Source organism: Schistocerca gregaria, chromosome 7, assembly GCF_023897955.1.
Source record: "Schistocerca gregaria isolate iqSchGreg1 chromosome 7, iqSchGreg1.2, whole genome shotgun sequence".
NCBI lineage: Eukaryota > Metazoa > Arthropoda > Insecta > Orthoptera > Acrididae > Schistocerca > Schistocerca gregaria.
Window position 1 is genome coordinate 235,046,145 of NC_064926.1, and position 12,247 is coordinate 235,058,391.

Here is a 12,247-nt window from a genome sequence, read left to right on the forward strand (position 1 = left end):
GTCCAAAAAATTTTCGTCAGCATAGTAATACATTCACGCATTTACATAGATTTCATAACTCTTAAAGTACGATTCTTGGTTTCCAACAACCTTTTTCACAAACCAGAGTCCCTAACCACTACTCATTATTCCTTACCTTATTACACATATGTATATTCGTTGACACTTCTTCAATACGTCATCATAACAGATACGTAGCATAACCAAATAACTCATATAGCATCAGCTTAAGCATACTTCAGCAGCATAATTCACATCGTCGACGTAATAATAACATCATAACACCACAGTCAAATTCTCAAAATCTCCGTAGCTTCCTCCAATAATTTCAAAACCTAAAAAAATTCTCTGCTCATGTCAAAAGTGTCATCTACCTCAAACGTACTTTAAAAATCATGATCCAATACCAAATATGTCATTCAAAGCTCTCTTAGTATCACAATGGTTCCGAAAATGTTTCTCTGTCAAATAATCAGATAGCTGTGTAACTCTGTGTTAGAGAAATATGGTACCGATGTGTAAAGTTGTATAAACAAATACCATATTAGCTAGGGCTCCTTGTGCTTGCCAAACACATGGTCTACAATGTAAGCGTGTACGCCCCTGAGGAATAATGTAATTATACCCTCAGGTGTTACAGATTACAGCAATGGAATGAAATGTATCACAAAAAACTTTCTTTTTAATTCAACAATATTAATAAATAAATGGTTTAAGTACCAAATTAATCACTCAAATGCGTGCCCTGTGTTGCTAAATGTGCGTTTTGCTGTAAGATAATTCTGTGGAACTGTCGTAGTTATTGTCCTCTGTAAGCAAAGTTCTGCTGAAGTCAATGTACTTACCTCATCATAAACGAAGGTGAAATGCTTTCCGTATAGATATCGTAGTTATTACATACCTTACCGTGATCAAGAAAGTACTATAATGTAACGTATTGTTGTGCTACGATAAAGGCTGTCTCATTGTAGCTATACCACAAAAGTTACTACTAAAACATGTTTTACTTTCCAGAATAATACAGAAAAACTGTGCAGATATAAAACATATACACCGCAAAAGCAACAATGTAAATCATGTCACATATTAGTAGTGTCGTGATATAATCGTGTAGCTATCAAAGAAACCAAATGCTAAGTCATCTTTAATCTCACAGAAAGAACTTTAAATCCAGAATTTATTTTCAAGTAAACCAAAATGTTGCATTAAAATCTCATTAGCAGTACTGGTAACTGTTCTAAGTATGTCAGCCTTATAGTCGTTACGTAATCGTGCAACTAACAAGCAAGAATGTACACGCACAATAACACTGTGACGTCTGTTCGCTATAACAATGCATTCGTAATTTCTGTTTAAAAATGTTCCCCAGGTTCTAGACTGGATAGTGAACTTCAAAACATTTTTGCATGTTAACAGTTTCTAAGTCTGACAAAGCATACTAATAACGTGAAGTGAAAAATTTTATGGCAAAGACAAAGTTAAAAATCAGATTATCTTTCAATAAACGGTTTTACATGTGAAATGTGGTGTAAACCTTTACTCTTCCTAGTACGCAGAGTTTCAACTTCAACGCAATTATCATGTGGTATACGTCGGGTTCTGTAAGGTCCATTGTAAACTAGAAAGAATTTGTGACTCAAGTGTTTCTTCTTATGTGACAGTGGATGAGCTTTAATGAGAACTTTCTGACCAATATATAATTTCTTTGCATTTGCTTTACCGTGTAATTTTTTTCTTTTGTCTGCAGCAGAATTTATATTTTTAATAGCCAAATCAATTATGTCTTTGTGTCGAAGTTTACGTGTATTCGGAAAAGGTACAAGCTCTCTGATTCTGTTTGGTGGTTCTTTATTCTTCAGTACAAGAACAGTTGGTAAAGCAGTGGAGTCATGAGGCATTTCATTCAGCACGTTTTGAAATAAGTGTAAATATCTGTCCCAATGCTGATGCTTTCTGTGACAATAAAGTCTGCAAAGCTTATTGATTTCTTTCATAATCCGTTCAGACGGGTTACAATGTGGTGAGTACAATGAAATAAAAACAGATCTGATTTTATGGTTACGAAGCATGCGTGACCAAACAGCAGATCTGAATTGCGGTCCCTTATCTGAAATTACTTTACTAACGTGTCCAACTTCACGTAAGAATTGTGGTAAAGAATATAACCGATCACAACAGCGTCTCGGTCTCACAGCATAACGTGTGTCATTCTATGACACATACGACGCAGCGGGTCTAGATGAGTGCAAAATGTGACATGGTTGTAACACAAGAAAAGGAACTAAATAGTGTATGTGAAGATAACATAAAAACTCTATATAGAAGAAAATTGTTGAACTAATGGAGTATGCTGAATAGACAGAGTACAGGACTAGTGTTTTGTATTATAGTCCTTTAAATGCTTGTTTATTTCTCTTCATAGCATTTACGATTTTTTGGTTGGACTGTTAATTTATTTTTGCCTGAAAGTAAAGATTTTGGTTTCTGACTCAGCTCCCCGACAGATCTCATTTTATCATCTTCCTTATCAATAATATTTGCTATTGTACTTTCACTCAACAGATGCATCTGCCGTTTCAGTGCGGTGAATTTTATTTGCGTCACTCCCGTCAAAAAACATGGTTTTCAGAATGTACTTGATAAATGTGCACAGGATAAGTGACTAGCGCTACCACTGATCTGTTTTGCACTTCTAATACACGTGTTGTTGATAAGCCATAGTCATTTAATATAATACATTTGATTTTGACACTTCTGAAATATTTTGCATTGATGAGTTACCATCATGATTTTCTCAAGCATTTAATTCTGACATTTCCTTCCATGCATGTGACGACATTTCGTCGGTATCATTTATCCCACTACCAGAATAACGTACCTCCCCGTTATTCAAGACAACAAAACTTTTATTGTCAATTATAGTTTATTTATTTATTTATTTATTTATTTATTTATGCATTTATTTTACCTGGCAAGATTAGGGCCTTCAGGCCCTCTCTTACACCTAACCAGGCATACTCAGATTGAACGAGTTACAGTTTCTAAATAACATTAAGAACATTTAACGTATTATGCAGTATTGATGTCAAACGAAAAAAATTTGAGATTATAACAGTAGTACAATGATAGTTATAACAATAAAAATAATTATAACAATCAACAATAATATGATAATAATAATGATAATAGTAATAATAATAATAATAATAATAGTGACTAAGTATATGAAAGTAAACATACATTTCTTTTGTGAATGTCAGTTAGTTGGGAATTTTCTCGTTATATTCTTGCAGCTTGTGAGTTATTCTCATCGAGCAGAGACATAAGACGATAGAATGGGGTGAAAGAGATATATAAGAGGTAGATAGGTTAGAGGAAGAGAAAAAGAATGGTAAAATTCGAAGCTGTGATGGAGAGAAGAAAGAAAGAGATGTTAGGGGCACAACAATGGTGGCTATACCGTCCCTAATATGTAAGTTTTGAGTTCCCTCTTGAATGTTGAGTAGTTCTGGATAAGACGCAGATCACAGGGGAGTGCGTTCCATAGTCGTATGGCTGAGATGGAGAATGACACGGAGAAAGATTTTGTGTTATGTAAAGGTACAGCCAAGGTGATAGACGTATCCGATCTGGTATTGCGATTGTGGAATGATGATAGATGTTTAATGTGAGAAGATAAGTATTGGGGGCACCAGTGGCTAAGAAATCGATGAAGTAAGCACATCGTGTGGAGATCGCGTGCCTTATGTGGGCGTATCCAACCTAGCTGGGAGTATGAAGGACTGATATGATCATACAACCGAATATTGCACACGTATCTGACGCAAGCATTCATCACTAGCTCGAGGCATCTAGAATTTTCACTATTTGTGCCGTGTTGAACTACATCGCAGTAGTAAAGATTAGGCAAGACTAGTGTTTGGACTAATTTTTGTTTAACATGGGTTGGAAATATTTTTCTAAATTTTTTAATTGCATGTAGGGAGGAGAGCGATTTCCGGCAAGCTGTGACTGTTTGTTCTTCCCAGTTTAGGTGTTCATCCAAGATTATTCCAAGGTCTTTTACTGTTTTTTGGTATGGTAGTTGGGTACCATTGAGGAGTATTTTAGGGACCGTTTCGCGAAAGTACCGGCTGATTAACTTTGGATGAGATATAAGTGTGACCTGGGATTTCTTGGGGTTTAGTTTCAGACCTAGGTTCTGTGCCCATCGAGAAACAGAGCAAAGATCTGCGTTCATACTCGCTACTGCGCCAGCAATGTTTTTGGGGCTTGCACTTATGTACAGTTGGATGTCGTCAGCATATAGATGGTATCTGCAGGAGTGAATCACTGAAGATATATCATTAATATACAGTGAGAAGAGTAGTGGACCAAGGACGGAGCCTTGGGGAACTCCAGAGTGCACGCTTTTCCATGATGACTTTTCCGACCCACAAACGACTTGTTGACTTCTGTTTTTGAGGTAGCTGTCGAACCAGTGTATTGCGCTGATTGAGAAATTCAGCTGTTTCATTTTAATTAGTAATATATCGAAGTCAACTGTGTCAAAAGCCTTGCTAAAGTCAAGCAGTGTTAGGATAGTAGCTTCACGTCTGTCCATAGCATGTTTAATGTCATCAGTTACTTTGATTAATGCAGTTGCTGTACTATGGTGCTTTCGAAAGCCTGACTGATATTCGTCATGGATGTTATGAGTTTTGAGGTAATCCGTCAGCTGTTCATGGACGATGTATTCTAGGGCTTTAGATATTGCAGGTAGTATGCTGATCGGCCTGTAGTCACCTGGCGACTTAGGGTTGTCAGTCTTGGCTATAGGCTGGATTAAACTTTGCTTCCACTCAGTAGGATATATACTACTGACAAGAGACAGGTTGAAGATGTCTGTGATAACTGGAATAATAGTGGCTACGACGTTTTTAATCATGCCAATGCTCACTCCATCATTTCCTACTGCCTCGGAAGAGATTCTCATAATTGCCTTGTGTACTGTGCCGGTAGTGACATGTTTTAGGAAAAACTTGTCTCTCAAGAGATTGATATCTTGGGGCTGGTAATTTGTCGCTGCGTGGCATATTACAGCTGTTGAGAAGAAATCGTTTAATTCTTCTGCAGACGCTTGATAAACAGCGTCATATCTTCGCTTCCCTATACCGAAACTGCGCAGCTTTTTCCACAGTGCAGCAGGTTTTGATATGCCGCATACGACAGAGCGGGCATGTCTGATTTTGGCATTTCTCACGCTTTGCTTCGTTCTGTTTCGGAGTTTCCTATAAGCTTCGTACGCCTCGGGAGTTGGGTTACGCTTGAAGGCCCTGTGTGCAGCATCACGTTTATTCATTAACTGGCGTAATGCAGTGGTGAGCCATGGAGCAGGAGCTCTCTTTACCTTGACAGTGCGTTGAGGAGCATGTTTATCATACAGTGCAATAATTTTGCTACATAATTGCCGAATTTTTCCGTCTAAAGTCGGTTCATTGCTTATATCATGCCAAGGGATGTCTGAGCAATCCTTTTGAAGAGCGTCATGGTTAACATTTTTTAAGTTTCTGTAGGTTACCAAGTGAGATTTTTCTTTGGTAGTATGCACTGAGTAATTTAAGAATATCACGTCATGAGCAGAGAGTCCCGGAGCGGATGTCTGATTGGCGCGGATTATTTTATCTGGTCGCTTTGTTGCTATTATATCTATGAGTGTGTGGCTGTGTGACGTGTGATGAGTTGGGTCCAGCGGTGTTAAACTCATATCATTGGAGTGGAACAGTCGCCTTAGTTTTTCGGCAGAGGGAGATTTTAACTGTAAGTCGATGTTTGTGTCGCCCATAATGATTATGTGTTCATACTGTGTCACGAGTGAGGACAGGGCAGACTGAAAGGAGGACATGGCACCGACGTTTGGAGGTTTATAGATTACTCCAATTAGCAGTTTCTGATTTGATGTATTTATTTCGAAAAATAAGAACTCTGCTTCTCCTTCGCCCTTTGCATCCGATGTGCATAGTACAGTAGGTGTCAGATCAGAGCGAACATAGGCACCCACACCACCCCCGCGTCGTGTTTCACGATCTGCCCTTAGGAGAGAGTAACCAGCGATTCGGATAGCGTCGGAAGAAATGTTTGGTTTCAACCAAGTTTCAGAGACGAGGATAATGTGGAACAGCGATTGGCAGAACAGGTCACAGAACTCGTCGAAGTGAGCCGTTAGCGACTGCGCGTTCGCGTGGGCAACAAAGAGCCCGCCGCCGGAACTGGTCCGTCCCATTGTGGCCGCCTGTAGGACCGAGCGCGCTCCGTTTACCTGCTGGCCGGAAGAGGGACAAAAGCTGGATTTTGTGGGGGAAAACATGTTTACAGGTGTCCAAGGTCGTGACTGACTCAAGCGTCTGTGAACTAAAGGTGAAAAACACGCTGGAAGTATCGGAGAAGGGAGCGAAAAGAAAGATGGAAAGTGGCAGTAGTGGTTACGAAAAAGATAATAGTAGTAGTAGTGGTAGTGGCGAAGATGAAAATAACAGATATAGAAAGGCGGTTGTAAAGAGATTCCTGTTAATGGAGAATGTTAATTCCCATTTAACTGACAATATGAGTATACATGAGCACTTATGATAGACAAATAAAGAAACAATATTTTTGTGAAATAATTGACTGATTTTAAATAGAGTACTTATGGTACTTATAGAAATAACGGAGCTATATTTAAGCTAAAACATGAAAAGAAAGAATAAAAATTAACTTATATTAGACAGATTACAATATGAGACTTTGTGTCTCGCGAGATTTCGCTCAGTCTTTCAGTTCGAACATGTTCGTCACCGTTTTCCTCCCTCCTTCCGTCTTGACTACGATCCTGCCGTCCTGGGTCCATACGTTTTGAAGGCCGAACTGTGTGATCGCAGCGTTCAAAACTTTTAGTCTTTCGCGCGTCAGATCTTCCCTCAGGGTAACCCCACTCTTGGCGAGTTTTCTTTTCTGAGCAAACACTTCAGCTCTTTTCCGGTACGACACAAATTTAATTATTATAGGCCTGGGTTTCGTGGCGCCTGGTATCCTGCGCCCAACACGATGGCTTCTGTCAATATCGGCCACGTCGATCTGCACACCAAGTTTCTCACGCACGAGGCTAATGGCCAGGTCGTCGGTGTTTTCGCGATCGTTTTCAGCTACCCCGAACAAGCGCAAGCTGTTCCTTCGCTGATACTGCTCAATTTCATCGGTGGCAGCAGACAGTTTAGCTTCTAGCTCGGCGGCTTTTTTCTCTTGTGCGGCCAGGGACTTTCTAAGAGACTGGATTTCGGTGCTGTTGCGCCCGACAGACTCTTGTAGTTTGTCCATGACCGCGGCCGTCACGGAGTCCGTGATGGATTGGACGATTACGTCTAGCGTGTCTTTGCTGTGCAGCGCCGCACTCACCTGGGACCGGACGAGCTCCCCGATGTCGGGAAGCGGGGCCTCACCTGCCGCCGGAGACCGGGCGCCCGCGCTGCCTGCGCCCCTGTAGCCTCGCCTGCTGCCGCTTACTCGTGCTCTTCCCATTTTTCACTCACTTATCACTTATCACTTGTGTTAATCGACGGAGAACAATACACCACGGCAAGTAACACTTGTTTAGTCAGATGCACACGTTGTGGACTGTCGCACTTCTCTGTAACACCTTCAATGAGCGGAAAAACTCGCGAGCCGAAGAAACGCGCGTCTCTCAGTGGCCGCCATGTGCAAAATGATATTGATATATTATAGCTAAAATATGACAGCAAATACTCTCACTCATTGTCAAGGAGTGTAGCGTAAGTTGTTGCAAAAGTCACTGTCACAAAATTATTTTTTTTTTTTTTACAGTTCACCTTTCCTATCGCACTCTGTGCTCCTTACAACTACGACTAACTGTCACTGTGCATCCCAGCATTGACAGTGACTTGCGGATTTCTACTGTCATATATTCACTATCCTTTTAAATTATTCACTTTAACAGCCTAAATCTATTCCTTTCGCTGCAGTGGCTGGTGCGGTGCTGTAATCTCCGTAACTGGAGGAAATTCTTAACGACTTGGCTGGCAGAAGGGATGTCATTTATTGATATCTGCGTTTTTAATCACATCAAAGCTCACTCTCTACCTAATATGTTGCACATGTTAACCATTCAAATCAGGAACTGTAGACAGATTACATTTGCATAACTTCCAGCACACACATCCGCCGGCACCATAGAGCGGCCCGTGTCTGTGCAACCAAGAACAACATTTTACTTGCTAATTATCAACGACCGATGAGAGCCACTACTCATCCGACCGTCCGCCATGGCCTGCACTACCAGACTCTCTGCCACCCTCTTGACCTTCACCACTGCGTAGACAAGAGAGCCTCCGTGTGGCTCAAATGGTTGGTTCAAATGGCTCTGAGCCCTATGGGACTTAACTTCTGAGGTCATCAGTCCCCTAGAACTACTTAAACCTAACTAACCTAAGGACATCACACACACCCATGCCCGAGGCAGGATTCGAACCTACGACCGTAGCGGTCGCGCGGTTCCAGACTGTAGCGCCTAGAACCGCTCGGCCACCCGCCCGGCGTGTGGCTGTGGCTCGTTTCAGCCAATCATAGCCATGGAAACTTTGCGTTACTATATATTCTGGAGCACTGGTCAGCCAATGGGAAGCATCTGTCGTGGGTAATGTCATGACGCCTTGCTACGTCAACTCTGTGATACACTGTAGCTTCCATGGCATTTCAATGCACTATTGTCCCTCTACGCTGACTGTATGCTTTGTACAGCATTGCCACGACTTATGACGTGTTGCATAATTCTAATATGATTGTTGTTATTATAACGCAAAATTTTCCAGGAAGCTGTCATAGCAGCATTGCTACAGTAACATACAAAATTTTAGGAAGAGTTCGATTTTGGAGATTTTCCACAGGGAAGATAGAAGATTCCAAGAAAGGAGGGCAAAGAAAGAAGGTTTTAGAACTAAAAATTCAACAAAAACCTGACATACGAAAACAGATGAATGAAGATATCAAAAGCAATAGCAGGGACAATTCGTCATTACAAAATATGACTATACCCTGCACCGACAGAGGCTGGATACGGAATAATTAAAGGCTTTGTTTCGTCTGAGAGACGGAGTAAATTACTAACCACTAAGTTCATACAAATTGTAATAAAAATGAGTGGTTCCAAGTGTTCTTGTAGGTAAAAGGACTGTGAACAAACTGATCGATTAGTGTTCAAATGTATTCCATACAAGGAACAAAACACTATTTACACTTGAAAGTGAGTGGTTAATAATTAACTGACGCTGTTTTTACGGAACACTCAGTGCTTTTTATTTGAATGAAATTACGGACGTTGAATGGAGTAATGCAACCGTAGATGAAGTATTTAACCTTGTTTACGATTAATTTTGTTTACCTGCGGCAACTTATCGTCATCTGTTAGTTGTTACGATTCGTCGACACCATCTGGCTCACTTCGGCTCGAGGGACAGGAGGGGCATTCGGCCACCCTGCACCAGTGATATTACCATATAATGATTATCATACCAACCCTGTGAAGATAAGCGACAAGACCAGGAAAAAGATGGAGTGCTGGTTATTTGATTTTCGTTTTTGTAGGAGAACTAACAATGCCGTACTTTCTCCAATGAAGTCAATACAGTTTTTTGCATATATTCTCAGCAGATCACGTGTTTCTTCTAACGTTTGCTGTTTACCTGTTACCATTTCTTTATTTATTTGTTTCGCTGTTCCATCTATATGTCAGCTCCATCTGTTCACTAGTAGGTGATCATATCAGCTCACTTTTGCCGTTGTTAAATAAAATCAGTTGTCTGGCAGGTAGGAAGGGAACACTAAACCACGCATTTGCTCACTGATTAAGGAAAACCATCGAAGCACATGGTCCATCCTTTCCACGATTCCTTTCATCGACTACAGCTAATAATAACCCTGTTTGTCTTCTTCGGTCTGTGGCTCCCTCACTGATCCTGGAGCCTTGCCATCCGTAGACAGTGCTTTTACCTCCTGAGAATCCTATAATGGTACTCCTTCGGTTTTACTTTCATCATTAAATTCTTCTTCAGAATTTTTTATTTTTTTTTTTACCTCTATTATATTTCACGAAGTTCAGTTGACAGTAATTACTAGAAGTGAAATAGGTGAGCTTAAGCAGAGTTTCACGGGATCAATGGAACCTGTGAACTAATTTGTGGACAAACATTTATGTAACGTTTGAAACAACAGACATTGAAATGACACAATACATGTGTGACTTCATATGATCCAATTTGTTGCTGTTGTGGTCTTCATTCCGAAGACTGGTCTGATGCAGTTGTGCCAGCCACTCTATTTTTTTTTGCAAGACTCTTAATCTCTGAATAACTACTGCGACCTACACCCATTTGAACTTGCCTACTGTAATTATCTCTTGGCCTTCCTCTACAATTTTTGCCCCCAATCTTTCATCCAAAACTAAACTGTTACGCTCTTGAGATCACAGTGTTTTAAGCAAAGCTCAAAGTTTTTATTTCTTCTCCCTGAATATTAATCCCTTCGTAATTTTTTTCTTATGTTTACTTTACTACTAGCCCAGTATTCTGATTGGAGAACATCGGGCATACGCAAAAACTCTCTTTCACTCCCTTCTCAAGCACATCTTGCCTTTCGTGCCCCTCGAATCTAATAACTGATGTCTGGTTTCTATATAAATTGTGAATAGCTTTCCGCTCTCTTCGTTCCCTCCGACCTTCAGAAATTCAAAGAGTGTATTCAAGTAGTCAGTTCTCAAAATCTTTCTTAAAGACAGCAAATGCTTTAAACGTAGGTTTTTTTTCCTAATCTATCTTCTAAGAGCAGTAGTAGGTTGTTTCTGCATTTCTCCGTAATCTAAAGTGATCTTCCTCCTAGTCGGCTTACACCACTTCTTTTCCCTCTTCTATAAATAATTCGTGTAAGTTTTTTACAACTACGATTTGTTACACTGACAGTTCTAAAATAATCATACCTGGCAGCAAGTTCTTACTTTAGTATTGTAATTATTACATTATTCTAGAAATCTGAGGATATGTAGCCTGCTTCGTACATATTGCAACACCAGGTGGGTTAGTTTAATCATTGCTGGCTATTCCAAGAATATCAGTAATTCTGACGGAATGTCGGCTACGCCAGCGGTCTCGTTACCGTTTAAGTATTTCAGTGCTTTTCAAATTCAGCTTGCAGCATCATATCTCACATCTCATCTTCACCTTCGCCTTGTTCCCTTTGTATAATACTGCCTTCAAGATAATTTCCATTAAACAAACCCTGTATATACTGGTTCAACCTTTCAACTATCTCTTCATTCCGTAGTATACGTATTACATTTAAGCCATTCCTGTTTAGCAATTTTTCGCTTCCTGCCAATTTCATTTTTTGGGCGCTTATATTCTCTTCCGCGAGTGTCATTTACTGCTTTTCTGTCTTGTCTCCTTTCATCTACTACATTCAATCTCTTGTGTGGTATCCAAGAACTTTTGCCAATCCTTGTTTTTTTACGTTCTTGATTCTATGCTGTAATCACTATTTCATTTTCTCAATGTCACTGAAAGCTACTCAAAGCTACACACGTAAGATCTGTAGGAAATTAAAAATCCCAAGCATCACTACTAAGCCTAAGGATGTGTTTGATACGGATAATGAATGTGCCTGTTTCATGACGATACAATATTCTCGCCCATCTACTGAGATAAATTAATGTTGGCAGCCATTTGACTTGTAAGTGCCTTAGTTTTTCTGGTACCTGTTGAACGAGTACGACGAGCGACCAGCGGTGCCACTTGCAGATCAAGGACACGACAGGTTCGAGAAATTACCACCCTGAAGCCCATAGCTTTGGTGCAGATAGATTTCTGCCGACAGAAATGACGCCTGGGAGGCTACAGATCGCTGCTCGCCAAATACTGCCACAGCAAATCAAGGACAGAGTTAACTAGAGTAACACACTAATAATTAAATTTATCTTTGAGTTAATTTTAGTTAATAAGTAACACGCTATAGAGACACATCTGACTTAGGCGATCAAACCTGAATTTAACATAAGCAAATATTTAAAAGAAATGGCGAACGTAGACAGTGTCGGGGTTGATGCAGGCCTTGTGACTGGCTGCTGCTTCTTAAGAAGTGCTGACATAGAAGAACTTGCCGTCTACGCAGGATTCTCTCTACTTCCCCTAGAGTCGTGATAAGAGTATGGTGGGACCTTTTCATGTTAATT